This window comes from Ambystoma mexicanum, chromosome 6q (assembly GCF_040938575.1).
Source record: "Ambystoma mexicanum isolate Mex_15411 chromosome 6q, UKY_AmexF1_1, whole genome shotgun sequence".
Taxonomy (NCBI): Eukaryota; Metazoa; Chordata; class Amphibia; order Caudata; family Ambystomatidae; genus Ambystoma; species Ambystoma mexicanum.
This window is the reverse complement of record NC_090937.1, coordinates 1,359,635,146-1,359,651,233: the sequence shown is the minus strand read 5'-3', so window position 1 is coordinate 1,359,651,233 and position 16,088 is coordinate 1,359,635,146. Positions and strand designations below refer to the sequence as shown.

The 16,088-nt window shown below is 46.3% G+C and overlaps 1 long non-coding RNA gene across 1 annotated transcript in view; it reads left to right on the top strand.

Annotated features, from left to right (window-relative positions):
• Window positions 1–16,088, top strand: part of LOC138515615 (uncharacterized) — a 105,218-nt gene that overhangs the window by 47,382 nt on the left and 41,748 nt on the right. Inside the window, exon 2 of the long non-coding RNA XR_011282108.1 lies at window positions 3,967–4,023. This is a non-coding gene — a long non-coding RNA (uncharacterized lncRNA). The remainder of the gene's footprint in view (window positions 1–3,966; window positions 4,024–16,088) is intronic.

Here is a 16,088-nt window from a genome sequence, read left to right as displayed (position 1 = left end):
AACACTGAGCGCTCAAAGGCACGCAGGTACGGGAAGGACACTCAGGACCTGTTATGAAAGTGAAGCCTCCAGGTATGTGCCAGAGCTTGCGAGAAGAACAGTGGATGAGACCAAAGCCAAAACCCCATGCCGGAATGCGCAAACGCGCAAATGAACACTTCCCTCCACAACTCGATCGCAGCAGTTAATAAATCCTGTTAAATTTAAGAACGAGACTTTTGAGACACTTTCATAAAATATTTAATTCCTAATATTTGTCTTTATTGGTTCTTAACATGGGAAAGTATTGTTTTTAGTTTGGTTAATAGGTGGCACTTTAGCGTTACCTATAAACCGAAACTATTGCATTAGAGTACAGATAGGGAGAAATGGCATATGATCAGGGACACAAAACTTGTAGGTGTTGTTTGGTTATTTGCCCACCCATTTCCTGCACGTGGCCATGCTAATCCCTATGGCCATTCCCACCCAGTGCCTGCCCCTCCCTGCCCAAAACACCACCTCATTGGAGCTCTTTGCGCTCGATTTAATCAAGTCTTGGCATCAAACTTAGCACTCAAAGTGCCTGCCACTGTTTTTTCAAGCAGTCTTCTGAGAGTTAATGATTTAATTGGAGTTGTAAACACACTACTGGTGTAATATGAATGTCTTAACCAGGTCTGGCTTCAGCCACTCTCTTTATAAGCACTAGCTTCTCCTTCACTGACGTTTTGTTAAAATGAAGCATTGGCCAAGCCAACAGTTTTGGCTTGTGTATAAGTATTAGGCATTTGCCAGGCACTGCTATCATATATCCATGCACTCTCACAATTTTGCACCTACTACCATCAATAGCCAGCTAATACCACAATGGTAGTTTCTGGGAAGTGCCTTTCACATGCCTACACAAAAGCCTAAACTCTTGCCATTGCCAATGGTTGTTTTAGAAGTGGTCAACAGTCAAACACCAAACTAAACATTTTGCCCCCGACCCACTTGAGTGTCTGCTATTTAGGATTTGCAATAATGGCAGTGCCAGTAGTTTGTTTGTTTGTTTATTTATTTGTAGGGTGCACCAAACCATTGGGTAGCTGGGCGCACAACATAATAAGAATACTTAGAGCTTAGTTACAGGTATACACAGGTACAGGTACATTAACAGTGAGTAATCGCAGTTATAGTTCAAGTGCTGACAGGTACAGGTACATTAACAGTGAGTAATCGCAGTTATAGTTCAAGTGCTGACAGGTACAGGTACATTAACAGTGAGTAATCGCAGTTACAGTTCAGGTGCTGACAGGTGCAGGTAGAAGGTAGGACGTGAAAACATAAACTGTAGTCATTGGTCTAGTGGTCGTTAAGGTGTACCCAGGCACGAGTGTTCTGTCTGAAGCTGTAGTAAAACTGATCCCTTCTGAGCTTCAGTAGTGATATACAAACCTTTAAGGTATAGTGTAGGGATGATGTGGTGTTGAAGGTTTACTTGCTCCAAATTGCAAATGCATATAAAACGAGGAACATGTTAAGCTGTGGTGGTAATGACACTAAAGTGACTTGTTTACTGCCTCTCAAAAACATTTTTATTTTTCTATTTAACGTTTTACAGCCAAAATGGACTTTTCACATGTCCAAATCAACGTTTTACACAACAGCATAAACACATTTCATCATATCTAAAGCTTAAACATGCTTTGCATTAAATGTCTTTCCCACCAATCCTCGGATTTACATTATTGCCCCTGCTCCCATTAGGTAGCAAGGCTCAGAATTCTTAGTACTCTCAGGGCTTCTATTGACAAGGCAGTCCGAGGAAAGTTTCTGCAGAATTCTTCTGTATCCAGCCACTCTTCACTGTGTACAAAACCAGCAAAAGAGCACCTCATCAAGTCTCTAACCCCCAAACATTCCATGAAGATGGGAGCTAAAATCTGTTTTAGAGGGCGCCCACATGTTGCGCAGATGTCATTTGGATCTTTTCCCCCCATCAACATTAGGTTCAAACAGAATCTTAGTGTATCTCGCCCACCTATATCAGGGAACTTCACTAAGTAGGCCGGGATAGTTCCTTTAGTTTTATCTAGGAAAGAGTGACTTCTGTGGAGCTTCAACCCACAGACCTCGTTTATGGTCTTAACCCAATCAGATTCCATAATGGATCCTCCATTAGGTTTTCATTGCTCGTGAGGTCCCTGCCAATATGCCCTTAGTGGTCTTTGACAAAGTCTTCAAATAGTTTTTTGGATGGTTCAGTTCGTCCCTAATATCTCTTCCAACAGTGCACTTTTCAGTGGGAATGTAATACTTCCATATAGCTGCAATAATCTCCAATGCACTTGGGCCTTTAATGAATTCAAGCCCCGTTTGTACCGGGGAGCCGCCATCAGAAGTGATGGCATAAGGTTTAACACCTTTTTACGCATTCTACCCTCTATCCGTTCCCTGTTCATTACCCAGGCCTGTGGCTCAATGTCCATGCCATATAACAACAGCGTATCACTTTGCCTTTGCAATTTTTAATCAGGGGTAAGATCGAGAATTTACAATACAAGCTCTTAATCATTTTCATTTGCAATAAGGCTTGATCGGCTTTTGCTTTTGGACCTTCTTCCACCCATTTCTTGTTTGGGCTGGCCGAAATACGGAAACCAAGGCAGGTGCAATCCTTACTCCATTCACCAACCAACTGCGAATAGCCTTTTCTTTGGTTTGATTAGAACATTTAATTATCAGGGTTTTCCCGGTGTTGATGAGTAATTCATTACCCTCTGCATAGGAGCGTATGGCCGACAACAGTCACTGTATTCCTCTAGGAGTGAAATCCAGTAAGATGATGTCGTCTGCATATGCCAACCACAGATGGCCTCTCAAAAATGATGTGCTTGAAGTATCACTTTTTGAAAAAGATTTCCTCAAAAACGTCTCTATTCACTAAAACATGAGTGAATTGCAAAAAGGGGTATGATGCTGGTTCGACAGCATTTCCATGACAGTAAACATACATAACATCCCTGCATAGTCCAGACACGTACCAAACCAACGGGATAGAAATTAATAAACTAACACAATGAAATCCAAACGAACTATTCAAAAGCAAAACTTTTCAAAAGCAATGCCCAAAATACAGATATACAATTATTCAGAAAGAAATTGAGAAATAATTGAGGATGCTGTTCCTATAAAGGAAATCACATGTGTGTTTACTAGGGAAATACCGCCACCAGGTGCTCGGGCTCGTCGGCGTGTATCCGGCCAGGCCTGTATCACTGTTATGACACTTTTTGAGGAATGTCTGCCAGCAGTTCATTAATTCAGCAAATATTAATCATGATGTCATAACATTTTGTTCTGTATCGCGCCAAGTATAGGACAAGACAACTGGGCCATAGGGCGGTGCCCGAACACCCGGCCGTACATATTAGTGTGGATGAATTATTTTGGCCAAAAACAACTACTTTGATGTGTCATTGCTATGTGGGGCTGGTATTTTTGACCAATGAAACTAATCAGAATGCACTCACTGCAACCAATGTTACCTAAAATGCTCACTTAGCCACTCAGTTTCTCATTGAAAGGAGACATTTGCCATTGATTGTGGGAACTTTTTACTTGGTGACTAGCCTATCTAACCTATCAGACCGACCCCAACTATTACGCGCTTCACTTTCTCACATACAAACCCATATAAAAACTCACCCAGCGCATCATGTGTCTCTCCTTCAACCTAAAGGGCTTTCTTTCAGCTCTGTGGATTGGGCAAGCAGAATCACAGACAATGCTCGGCCAAGTGGCTGTGACACTGTTCATTTGGATTGGTGCATTACAGATGACCTCTGAACACCAATGCAGGTTGAATATTTGCAAATATGTTTGTCACACATCCTCAAGATAATGAGGCTAAATGATGATGCTGAACCTTCTTATGTTCAATGTATTCTTACTCTCTAAGTGATAAAGCTGCAACTTTGTTTCTGTTCTGTTTGTTTTTAGTCTGGTGTATCTGTGAGAAGGCAGAGTGAAAGAGAGCTGTTTCCAGACGCCCTGAGGGTAATATACAAGGTTCAGATGTAAACATAAGAAAAGAACTCAGTGTGACTGGTATATTGTTCTGCATGCCGTGTACAGGCCTTGTTTCTCTTTGTATCTTGCCCTCTCTTTGCGAAAGTATTGTAGTCTAAGTGAACACAAGCTAAGGGGCCAGTGGCGTAACACAAAATGTGGGGCGCCCCTGGCAAGCCCTACTGAGGGCCCGCCACAGGCCCCCTGCTGGGCATGGGCAGCATAGGGCCCCCCAAAATGCGGGTGCTGCGGGGCCCCGTTACAATGTAAGGGGGGACCAATTGGGCCCCTGCCCAATAAGCCACATCTCGGGCAGTGTGGCTTATTGGGCAGCGATGGATATCGAGCAGTGTGGCTTATTGGGCAGCGATGGATCTCGGGCAGTGTGGCTTATTGGGCAGCGATGGACATCGAGCAGTGTGGCTTATTGGGCAGCAATGGATATTGAGTAGTAGTTCATTCTTTCACCTGCTTGTTCTCGCTGATTTTAGGTGGGTGCACAAATTAACTTGGAATGGCACAGGCCTGCATGATTTGTTTGACGTGCCAAAGCAATGAAAGGGTATTTTCCTTTTTCTGAAAAAAAGGAGAACCTTATAAAATGATGGGGCCCCCCTCGAAATAAGGCAGTTAGGAATCTGTGCTATGCATCCACATACTTTGTAAGTGCGTCCCCTCATAGCCTCCTCACCGCCTCCTCACCTTTCCAGGCACCTTTGCCAGGTTCAGCTACTCTTCCTTTCCTGCCCCTTGCACTGCCAGGGCCTTATCCCACCGTGAAGCGGCAGTCCCAGATTCAACGCAGAGCCACACAGGTTCGAATCCTGATCCCGTGCTTAGTGGCTGGTGTCTGGTATTAAGCGTGATATAAAAGATGAATTAAGCATCATTTCTCTCGGCCATGAGTGTTTTTCTTTCTGACCCCCTTAACGGGAGATGGCCTCGTCAACCCGGTCCTTCCCAGCAGAAATGGGCTTACCTCTTCACCCCCTTAAGTATTGCAGCTCTTAGTGGCCCCAGAATGTGCACGTGATGCCTCTTTAATGTCTATCCTAGCCACTTTGCTCCCTCACCAAACTCCTCCTGCAATTGTCCGTGGTAGTGTGCAGGTTCATTGGTACGAACAACCGCACGCCCGCCCATGTGCTGCAGCAAACCGCTGGCTGTTCAGCGGTTGCTCAGATCCTGCTTTTCTCTGTTCTCCATCGCTGCGTCTTCTTTGTCAAAGTGGGATGCTGGTGATTTGCTGCTGTCTCGGGGGTTTCCAGTCTCTGGTACTCAAACAGGGTGGTCATCGGGCACTCGCTGGTCCCAGGAAAAGACTGACGAGTGTCTTTAACTGGATGCATGGTGTGAGACAGCGCTATACTGCTCAGAAACAAACTGCCACAAGGGGAAGGGGTAAGAACTGGATCTTTCACCTCTGGCTGGTTGAGGTTCCACACACCCTTTGAGAAGGCCAAGGGACTGGCCATGCCATATCACATGGTAATGTTTGGGACAATAGCCAAGAATGGCATGCCCAACGCATTGTAAAGCGCGTTGCTGCTATTGTGCTAAGTTCATGCAATAAACAAACAAAAAAGAAATAATAAAGCTCTGTCCATTTGGATAGATAGTCTACTAGGTCTGGTCCCATGTCCTCAATTAGAGCTATACATTGTAATCCATCCTTTTTGTTAGGCAGAATCCTGTGCAGTTCCCTTGGGGACCACTGCAAAAAGATTAAGACTACAGGAGTAAGCAGTAAACCCAATTGGTAGCAGTCTGTGCCACCCAGATTTACCTGGTAGCTGTGGCTGAGCAGTCAGACGTCTCTCAAGAAGAGTAAGGCAGTATATAGAGTATACACAATAGGGCTAAAAACACAATGGAACAAGCAAACACTGACCAGAGCTTTGTATCAAAAGTATATAATTATTTATTTAACACCCACTTTAGAAAATACACTAGCACTATAAGTCAAAGCAAGTTCAAAACACTATCAGAAAAGTATTTACACCTCCCCTAGCAATTACTAGACAAGTCTAAATTAAAACACTACTTTTTGTCAAAACAGAGGTGAGCACGTAACTTAGATGGCACTCCAATAATTAGGTTAAAGTGGGAGAAAAAGGCACAGCATAAAAATAAAACAGTTCCCAACACTTTTCTAAGTCCAAAGCAAGTCAGCGAAGGCAGTATACACTGTAGAGCCAAAGTTCATAGGCCAGGCCCACTTTAAATGGAGCAAGGCGAAATGTGCCCAGGATCAATCACATGGTTTAAAATGCACTAAAATTCTTTGCAGAGTGTTCAAAAGAGGATGGGGTGGTTCAAGAAGTAAATTTAGAAGGTCTGGAGCCAACCCAGTTGGGAAGCCAAGGATTTAAGGGTCACCTTTAGCAATCCGAAGAAAGGAAGGCCAGGTGGAACACAGTACCTAAAGGAGAGAGGAAGCACCAGCGGCGGCAGTTGTTCCTGGCAGTGGATGCAAGTCGTGGATTCAACCAGGGGAAGAGAAGATCTCTTCGAGGAGGAACCTTGTAGTTGTTGCACTGCCCAGGGAAAAGACCAGCCGCGGAGTTCGTCGGTAAAAGGTGCGTTCATTTTATTTGCGGTCAAAGTGGTGAACTTGGCTATCCGGTCGCCGGGGTGCTTGGCATGGGCGAGTCAACCAAGAGACATCTTTGGAAGGTGAAGTGGCAAACTGGTTGATCCCACCAGCTCAGAGGGAGAAGACTCTTCCAGCAGAAGATCTCCTCTTGTCGTCGGGAAAGTGGTGAGGTCATTGCAGCAGGGCTCCACCGGCGGTGTCGTCGTTGCAGATGGCTCAGCTTCTTCCCTCTTCGGATTTCTTAGGTCCTGTGGTGACTTCTGAAGTTCCAGTCCCAAAAGCCCTGCTTTTATGCAGAAAACCCCCCATTCAACAGCCTAGCTGTCACTCAAACATGCTAAGTGGTGAGCCGGGCGGCTCACCACTGGGCCAATCAGAATAGAGTGCGACTTAAGTTGCTAAGGCAACGTAGTCCAGGGTGCCAATGCCCCTCCCCACACATCCTGTGGAACCCAGACAAAGTGGCACCATTTGGAGGGCTTCTGTGGAGAAGCCCGCCAAAAAGTGGAACAAAGGTCTCGACCTTGATCAGAGTTACAGAGACGGACACGAACGCCATTTTAGAAAAGAGTTCTGGCAAAAAGACCTAACCGTGAATTTAATATTAAATAAATAAACCGGCGGTATCTTTAACATTGCACCAAAAAGTGGTGCGTTTAAAATCAATGGGAAAGTCCCACAGGAAATATTCTGGTGGAATATTTTGCGTGATAACCACTGCCACCAGCCAGAAACTCGACAAGGAGGGACTGGACAGTGCCCCCTTGAAAACAGATCCAGGGGCAATATAATGAACCCCTTTCAGTACTTCCTCAATATGATGGTTTGTACTGGTTCTGTTCACAATTTAGGACTAGTAAAGTCAATGGTGACTTTACATGCCCTGGGAGTAAGTAGTCAGTCCCAGAGTATGGAGTTTATGTTTGGAGGTCACTATGACACCCCTGTGTTACTGCACTGAGGGTGCTGTGTAACACATACACAAAAAATAGATGATACCCTATGGAGTAAGAAGAAAACCCCATAGCCCATAAGCACATATCAAGTCAGAGATATACCTCAAATCATGCCTAAGAGTGGGAGTAAAAGAGTCTCACTTTTAGCTGGAGAAAAAAACAAACCCCAAAAATCCAGCAAAGCTGCTGGGGGACTCACTAGGTTTGGGAAATTAGCCTTATAAGAGATTTCTCCCTAACACTTTTCCACAATGCCTCAAGGCGTTTCTAGATTTTGTAATACAGCTTGGCAAGTCCTACATCATTTGCCACTCAGGTTACACTCATGGCATTGCTCAATCGTCTTCCCTATGTTGGTGACTGTTCTAGGCCACCTGCATGCTTCTGTGAACTTTCTTTAGCTTACAGTGACGTCTAGATGACCTTCATGTGCCTTTTCTATGATGGAGGACTTGAAATATTCGATATGGATAGTTCTGCTAGTATTTTGTCTGTAGGGTTGTGATGCTGTTGGTAAATTCCTCTCTTCAGGCCAACCATTGTCAATGTAGCATTTAACAAAGTTGGGGTCTTTGCCTTTTTCCATGGCTATAATGTTCCACTTGCTTTGAGTAAGGGCATGGGGACCTTCAACACATACGTAGGAGAAAGTGCTGACCACATATTCATCTTGAAGGAATGTACAGGCAGCTCACTGGTTCTGAAGAAGCCTGGACAGGCAAGCTGGATTATGTTGAATACGGAATGTACATTCTTGTAGGTTTGCAGCTAGCTAGTCGAAACTATTGTTAGAGAGATTAGTACCTACCTCATGGACTCAGGCATGTGAACCAGGGGCTTGTGATTGTTGAGAAAATGGAAAGTGTTACCCAAAATGTAAGTCCAGAAATATTCCGTTGCCCACACACATGACATTATTTAATTATCAATCGCGGAGTAGTTTGTGCCTGTATGGGACAAGGCTTTACAAGCAAAGAAGACAATGTTCTGAGCATCATGCTTCCTCTGGGTAATGGTGCCAGTGTCCATTGTGATGAAGGGTTCCAGTTGGGTCAAAAGACTTTCTGCTGTGGTTCTACACACCTTTCTTTGTGGGCTCTCTCGGTGCTCCCATTATTTCTGAGAATGATGATATGAATTTTGCATAGTGCTCAGCCAGCCCTAAGAAGGAGTTGTGTTGTGTCGAGGTGGGGGCGTCAGAGTATCCACAGTGGCACTAAGCAAGTTCAGCTTTCTGCCAGCAACGTGGAACCAGAGTATTCCACTGAATCTTCTCCTTCTTCAGCCATCGTCCCGCTGGCACAGGCCCCATAGCACGGTCTTGAGGGCGCTTTTATGACTAGTTTTGGATTGTCCATGAATTAGGATGTCTTCTTGAAAGTCTGCTACATTGCGTTCATCCTGGAGCAAGGAGTCTCTGCGTGGTCTGACAACCTCATGAATGATGACTGTAGCATGCAAGAGGGACAAAGTAGTAGGATCAATGTCAACATATGACTGCAATAATGTAAATAATGCTATGATCCTCACAAGGGAAGACAACTCATGACTGAGCTCAGATGGAAATCTGAGGAGTCGTATAAACATGCTTTACCCTGTAGGTATGATATTATATGATAGGCTATTTATAACGTGCTTAATACCCAGAGTTTTCTAAGCACGGACCCGGGGATTGAACCTGTGGTGCTCTGTGTCATCTTATTTCCATGTCGAGCACGTTGCCCTTGAGCTGTCCTCCCGAGAACTTGCTCTGATATATCCCTTAAAAGGGGTACACATCTTCTTAGTATACTGGTGTAAACTGGTGCAAATAGCTTTTATACAGGCTAGTGTTTTTCTAGGAAGACCCTGTTTTGTGCCAAGTAGATTGGTAACCCTCTAGTATTAAATATTTACCCAGGCAGGAATTCCTGTTGCCGTCATTTTGGGATGTGAGCAGTCATGATCATGAAATAAGAAGTCAAGAAATTTCTGTAATATTCAAATGCGTACATATATGTTCTCTTCTTTTTAGTGGCGGCTTGTGAAATTCTTAATTTGAGGGATATAAATACTTGCCACAAATATGCTAAGCGACTGAGCATAGTGAGAGACCCCAAACCAACCAAGGTGGGGGTTAGGGTGGTTTTCCCCCTGAGAAAATCTTTTGAATAATGGGTTAAACTGATAAATTATACAGCAGATTGTGGAGACATCGCGAGAGCCCGCGCTCTCGCGAGATCCCGCTGAAGGCTCAAGCTCCGCCCCCGTGCGCTCCGCGCGCATTACGGGACGAGTGGAGGACGCGATAAGGTGCGTCCTGCTTAGCCCTTCTGCTACGGGGCCCGCTCCTTACACATCTTGGCGAGAGACTCCAGTGCGACATCCTCCCAGCCACCTTAGGCCCGTTGGCCCTTATCTTTAAGGCACGCACGTTGTGTGCATACTGCATAAATTTTGTGAGGGAATAAATACAACGTCACAAGATCAGAGGCTCCTGTCTTTATTGAAAGCATTATACTACATAAATTGGCGACGAGGATCACCACCAGAACCCACAGAGGAACATGCAAGGAGCAACGCCACCGCCACCATTTCTCCAAACTCCAGGAAGCCTGCCATTCCATGGCCACAATGGCAGCCCCTATTCACGACATATGTGGAGGCCCTAGGTGGGGCGGGGTTTTCAGCGGCGAGGCGCAGGGCCATGCTACTAAATGCCCTGGGAGTGGAAGGACAGAGAATATTCGAGAGTCTCACCCCGATACCGGTGGATGGCGATAATGACGATGTTTTCAAGGAGGCTGTCAGGAGAATCATAAAAAGGTTTGCCAGTAAAGAGAACACCGTGCTCCACCGGATACGGTTTTACACGCGAAGACAAGAAATATCTGAACCAGTTGACGATTACGTCACCAAGCTGAGGGAATTAGTGAAGGAGACGCAGAGTGCGCTGTGTAATTTCGGCAACAATGCGGAGAGTCTCATATGTGACATGTTGGTCGTCCACACTAACAGCCGGAAAGTCCAAGATAAGTTTATTGTCAAAAAGGAACTGTAGTTGGAGAAAGCGATTGAGATCGCCAGGGCAGTCGAGGAAACGGCGGGAAGACGAAAGGAGCTTACTGGGCCCCAGAGTTCGGCAGAAATACAAGCAGTGGGTTTCCATGCAAGAAAAGAGAGGCCGGCAGCTGACACGAAAGAAGGGAGAGGGAACAGAAAAGAACCCCTAAAGTGTCACAGGTGCACCAGCACGAAACACCTGGCGTTTGACAGGGAGTGCCCAGCCAGAGACAAGGAGTGCTCCATTTGCAAACGTATTGGCCATTTCTCCATTGTGTGTCGGTGGAGGAACAAGAAAGTCTCCAGCCTCAATGCAGATCGCAATACGGAGAAAGAGTCATCCTCAGAAGATGAAGGTAGACCCACTGTCATCATGGTTAACAGCACAAGAGCGAGGAGAGAGAAGCCTCACTGCATGATCAAGATTGACGGCATGGAAACTAGGGTCATGGCAGATTCAGGGTCCGATCTAACGATCAGTCCCCTTCGCACGTATAAGGACATGGTGGGAAAGGAAAAGGTGCAAGTGCTAATAACGAAGCACAAACCCACGGTGTTTGGAGGGGCGTCAGTTGAACTGTTAGGATATATCAAAGCCAGAGTTGAATTCAAAGGAAGAGAAACCACGGCCAGGGTCTATTTCAGTCACGAAGGCCCAGCAGTGCTAGGGTGGGACGACCAAGACAAGCTGAAAATCAGACTGGATCCCAGCACCGAAGAACAAGTCCTGTCGGTCAGGGTGACGAGCGGACCTGTTGTCAAAAGCGACTACCCAACACTTTTCTCCGAGGAGCCGGGGCACATCAAGGGTTTTCTGCACAAAATAATACTCAAAAGGAATGCGGTCCCTGTAAAGCACCGAGTGAGACTGGTACCAGCCACGGCAAGGGACATCCTTAGAAGTCAGTTGGAAAAGATGAAAATGGAGGGCGTCATAGAAGAAATCGAAGCATCTGAATGGCTGAGCCCTGTCGTGCTCATAAAGAAACCCCAATCACAGGAACTCAGGGTATGCATAGACCTACGCAGCTTAAACTTGGAAGTCATCACAGATAATTACCCTCTTCCAAGCATAAATGAACTCATTCTGTTAATGAAAGAAGCCAGGATATTTTCAAAACTGGACATGAGGAATGCATATCACCAAATACAGCTACATGATGAGTCGAAACCCCTCACGGCATTCATCACTCCATTTGGCACATACCAATTCACCAAAATGCCATTCGGGTTGTCATCAGCAGCGTCGGCGTTCCAACGCATGATGGACGTCTTGCTAAAGAAAGTTAAAAACGTAGTATACTTCCAGGATGACATCCTCGTGTATGCGGAGGATGAACAAACGCACAACGCCACGTTAAGAATTGTCCTAAACAAGCTACAAGAAGCAGGGGTGCGGTTACGCTATGAGAAATGCCAGTTGAGAGTGAAAGAAGTTGAATACTTAGGATATAAGATTTCAGAAAAAGGGATCAGTCCCAAACAGAATCTCATGCAAGCAATCATTAAAGCACCGGAACCAATCAGCAAAGAGGAAGTAAGGTCATTTCTGGGGTTGGCCGAGTACTATGCGAAGTTCATACCGAAGTTTTCCGAGACCTAGGCACCCCTTCGCGATGTACTCAAAAAGGGCTCGGAATTTGTATGGCAAGAACCCCAAAAGACAGCTATGGCGAAGGTAAAACAGCATATCATAGATGCACCATGCCTGCAACCGTTTAATCCGGCGTGGGTAACAGTCGTCACCACCGACGCCAGTGCTTATGGACTGGGAGCAGTGCTAACACAAAAGAAAGGTGACACTGAACACGTTGTGGCCTTTGCATCGAAGGCATTATCGGAGGCGGAACGGAACTATTCCACCATTGAAAAAGAAATGTTGGCCTGCGCATGGGCGGTGGAACATTTCAGGACATATGTATGGGGCACCAAATTCAAGTTGGTGACTGATCATAAGCCCCTTATCCATATGCTCAGCCCGGGAGGCACAAAAGTTTCCACGCCCAGATTGGCACGCATTGCAGCCAAGCTGCAAGAGTACACGTTTGAGATCCAGCATATCTCAGGCTGGAAAAAATTCACAAGCTGACTGCATGTCGAGACTGCCGGAGGGTAAGGATAAAGCCACCACGTTCCTCCATGGAGAATGCATAGTTGCATCCATTTTGGACTTGAGAGCGCCAGATTACCTGGAACTCAGTGAGAGACACTGGGAAGAGGAAGATGGGAAAGACCCCACCATGGCCATGATCCGCAAATGGACCAAGGAAGGTTGGCCTAGTGAAAAGGCGTTACCCGAGGGCATGAGACCCTACTGGAAGGCGTCGGATGAACTATCGGAAACGGAGGGGATAATCATGAAGTCAGACCAGATTATTCCTCCCACAGGAATGAGAAGAATCATCCTAGGTAGAGCCCACGCGGGCCACGTGGGAAACACCATGACCCGTCGCAGAGTGAGAGAGGCCTACTGGTGGCCATCCATGGACCAGGAAATTCGATCCATGATAGAACGTTGCCATGAATGCCTCAACAGCGACAAGAGACTTAAAGTCCGCCAAGCACCCCTAATACCCACGGAAATTCCAGAAGCTGTGTGGTCAAAGGTCGGCATTGACTTCATAGGGCCTTTGGAAGCAATGGCACCCGAACACCGGTACGGCATAGTACTGGTCGATTACCTATCCAAGTGGGTGGAGGCCGCGTTCGTCCCGAACATAACCACGGCAACCGTTATAGAAGTACTTACAGAAATTTTTCAGAGGGATGGCCTCCCCAAGGAGGTAGTCACAGACAACGGGGTGCAACTAGTCTCAAAAGACATGGAGGAATTCTTAAAAAGGAATCACATAAAACAAAAGAAAGTGGCCCTGTATCACCCCCAAGCAAATGGGCGTGTTGAGAGGGCCAACAGGTTTATAAAAGGCGCCATCCAATTGGCAACAGCATCGGGCATGGACCCGCTCAAAACCAACAAGGAGGCCATAGCAGCCCACAGACTCACACCAAATGGGATCACCCAAATATCCCGGTTCAAAATGTTGAGAGGGAGGAGTGCGGCATCCACGCTGATCCCACCATGGTTGTCGAAAATACGAGAAGATGAAGCGGTGGACATGGCAGAAGTAGTCTGGAGAATCGAAAGCGATAAGGCACGCATGAAATCATGGAGTGATCGGAGAAGAAGAACCAAGCAGACGTATGACATAGGAAAAGGAGACTTGGTTAAAATCCAGTTACCGAAGAAAGATCAAAGCACAGGGTCTCGGTTTAGCCGACCCATCAAAGTGATTCACAAAGGAGCAAATCATGTTCGCACGGAAGACGGGCGAGCGTGGAATCTTGAAAGAGTGGCACTGTACCAGAAGAATCGAGGAAGAGTGAAGACCCCGGAGAGATCACAAACGGAAACCGAAAGAGACTATGGAGCAGGCGAAGAAAGAGAACCAGAAGGAGACGACAGAGAGAGGGTTGAAACCGAGGTTGAACCGGAAGCGCTGGGTGCAGATCCCGATCAGGAGCAACAAGAGAATTGCACCAGAACTGATGATCGTCCCAGAAGGGAACACAGAAGACCGGTGAGATACAATGACTATGTTTTACAATGATTTTGGTGTGCGTTGAAAAAGGGAGATGTGTAGAGACATCGCGAGAGCCCGCGCTCTCGCGAGATCTCGCTGAAGGCTCAAGCTCCGCCCCCGCGCGCTCCGCGCGCATTACGGGACGAGCGGAGGACGCAATAAGGTGCGTTCTACTTAGCCCTTCTGCTACGGGGCCCGCTCCTTACACATCTTGTCGAGAGACTCCAGTGCGACATCCTCCCAGCCACCTTAGGCCCGTTGGCCCTTATCTTTAAGGCACGCACGTTGTGTGCATACTGCATAAATCTTGTGAGGGAATAAATACAACGTCACAAGATCAGAGGCTCCTGTCTTTATTGAAAGCATTATACTACACAGATGTTCTGTGAAAAATTGGGTAAAAATCCAAACAGTTTGCAATTGGTTTTGTAGGGTTGCACATGGAAAATCCAATAGATGTAAGTCACCAACAGTACACAGGAGCACTTACCAACTCATTTTCCTGATGCCTGTCCCCACAATATGTACCAGCATAAAAAAAATTGTCATGCTGTCTGTGCCCACTGCGCGTATGTTTCCATTCTGGGTGCATCTATACATGCCAGTATTCCCACATAAGAAGATACTCATGTTTGCTTTTTACATAATACCAGTATTGATACTGTAAGATGTGCACAAATGACAATGATCATAGGTAACCCATGATGGTGGCAGGATAATCTCTCAAATATAGCTATTCCTGAGTTTAGGCATAGTGCATGGTACTACTTATGATCATGACCACCACGTCCTAATTGATATTGCACATGTGTCAGCTCCTGTGAGTTAGCACTGCTGTGGCAGGTGATGTGTATTTTTGTCAGCCAGGTGTAGCCCGCCAAATGGCAGAACAGGAACCTGGAGGACTGAGCCTCCTCTTTGATCTCTTTGTGAGGGCAGGTAACACCCTCTGCCTGAGACAGCCGCACATCAGGCAACTGTCTTGGGCCCAGTCATCAAAGGAGCACACCCATTCAAAAGGAGTAGCCTCAGGTTGCTGCATCTCTAAAGGCCTTTGTTCCCAGTGAGAAGGGGTGGGCAGGCATATGATAGGCAGGAGGACTCTGGTCAATAGAAGGAGACTTCTGACATGTTGTTACTCACTGGCCCTCTCTTTCCTCTCCCCCTCCACTGCCTCTGGAGGAAGGGACTTTGTGTTTGACATCAGAAGGGCAAAGTCTACTCCATTCAAGAGCAGGGTCTGGACCCCTAAAGCATGCTAGCTCTAGTTCAGTCACCTGGGGACTTGTGTGTTTAAAATAAGGGGTCTCCCACCTCTTCTGCAGATTATCTAAGATCTATTTAGATACTTTAAGGTCACAGATTTGCTCTGAAGAGTTCACTGGAAATCCTTTGTGAAAGTTGTACTTTCCAAAGCCCTCAGCCTGAGGTGACGAATGAATCATCCAAGAAAGAAGGAAGGTCTGTTCCCTACACACTCCCAGGGCACATCGGGAGTGACCTCTGCGGTGGATCAGGACCTAAACCTGCATTGGAATCTCCTGAGCCGTGAGAGCAGACCCTGAATGGAACCATCCTATCTTACAGTCCCCTGAGTGGGGCTCACAGCAACAAGCAGGCCACACCAGCCTAAACACCATGTTCTACCACAGTAAAACTGTCACTGCGTGTACTCACACATGGAACAAGAGGGAAGTCCCAGACGATGGTGGCTGTGCTCCTCTACCCTTCAAACTTGCTTGTACTTTCAACCAGCTCGATGATGCATTGTGTCCTATCTAAAGCGCGTAACCTTCTTGGCTCAAAGTGACTGTTCGATGCCGGAACCCGAACCGAATCACTGGAGATTCACATGCTGACCCTAACCGGGGGTTACAA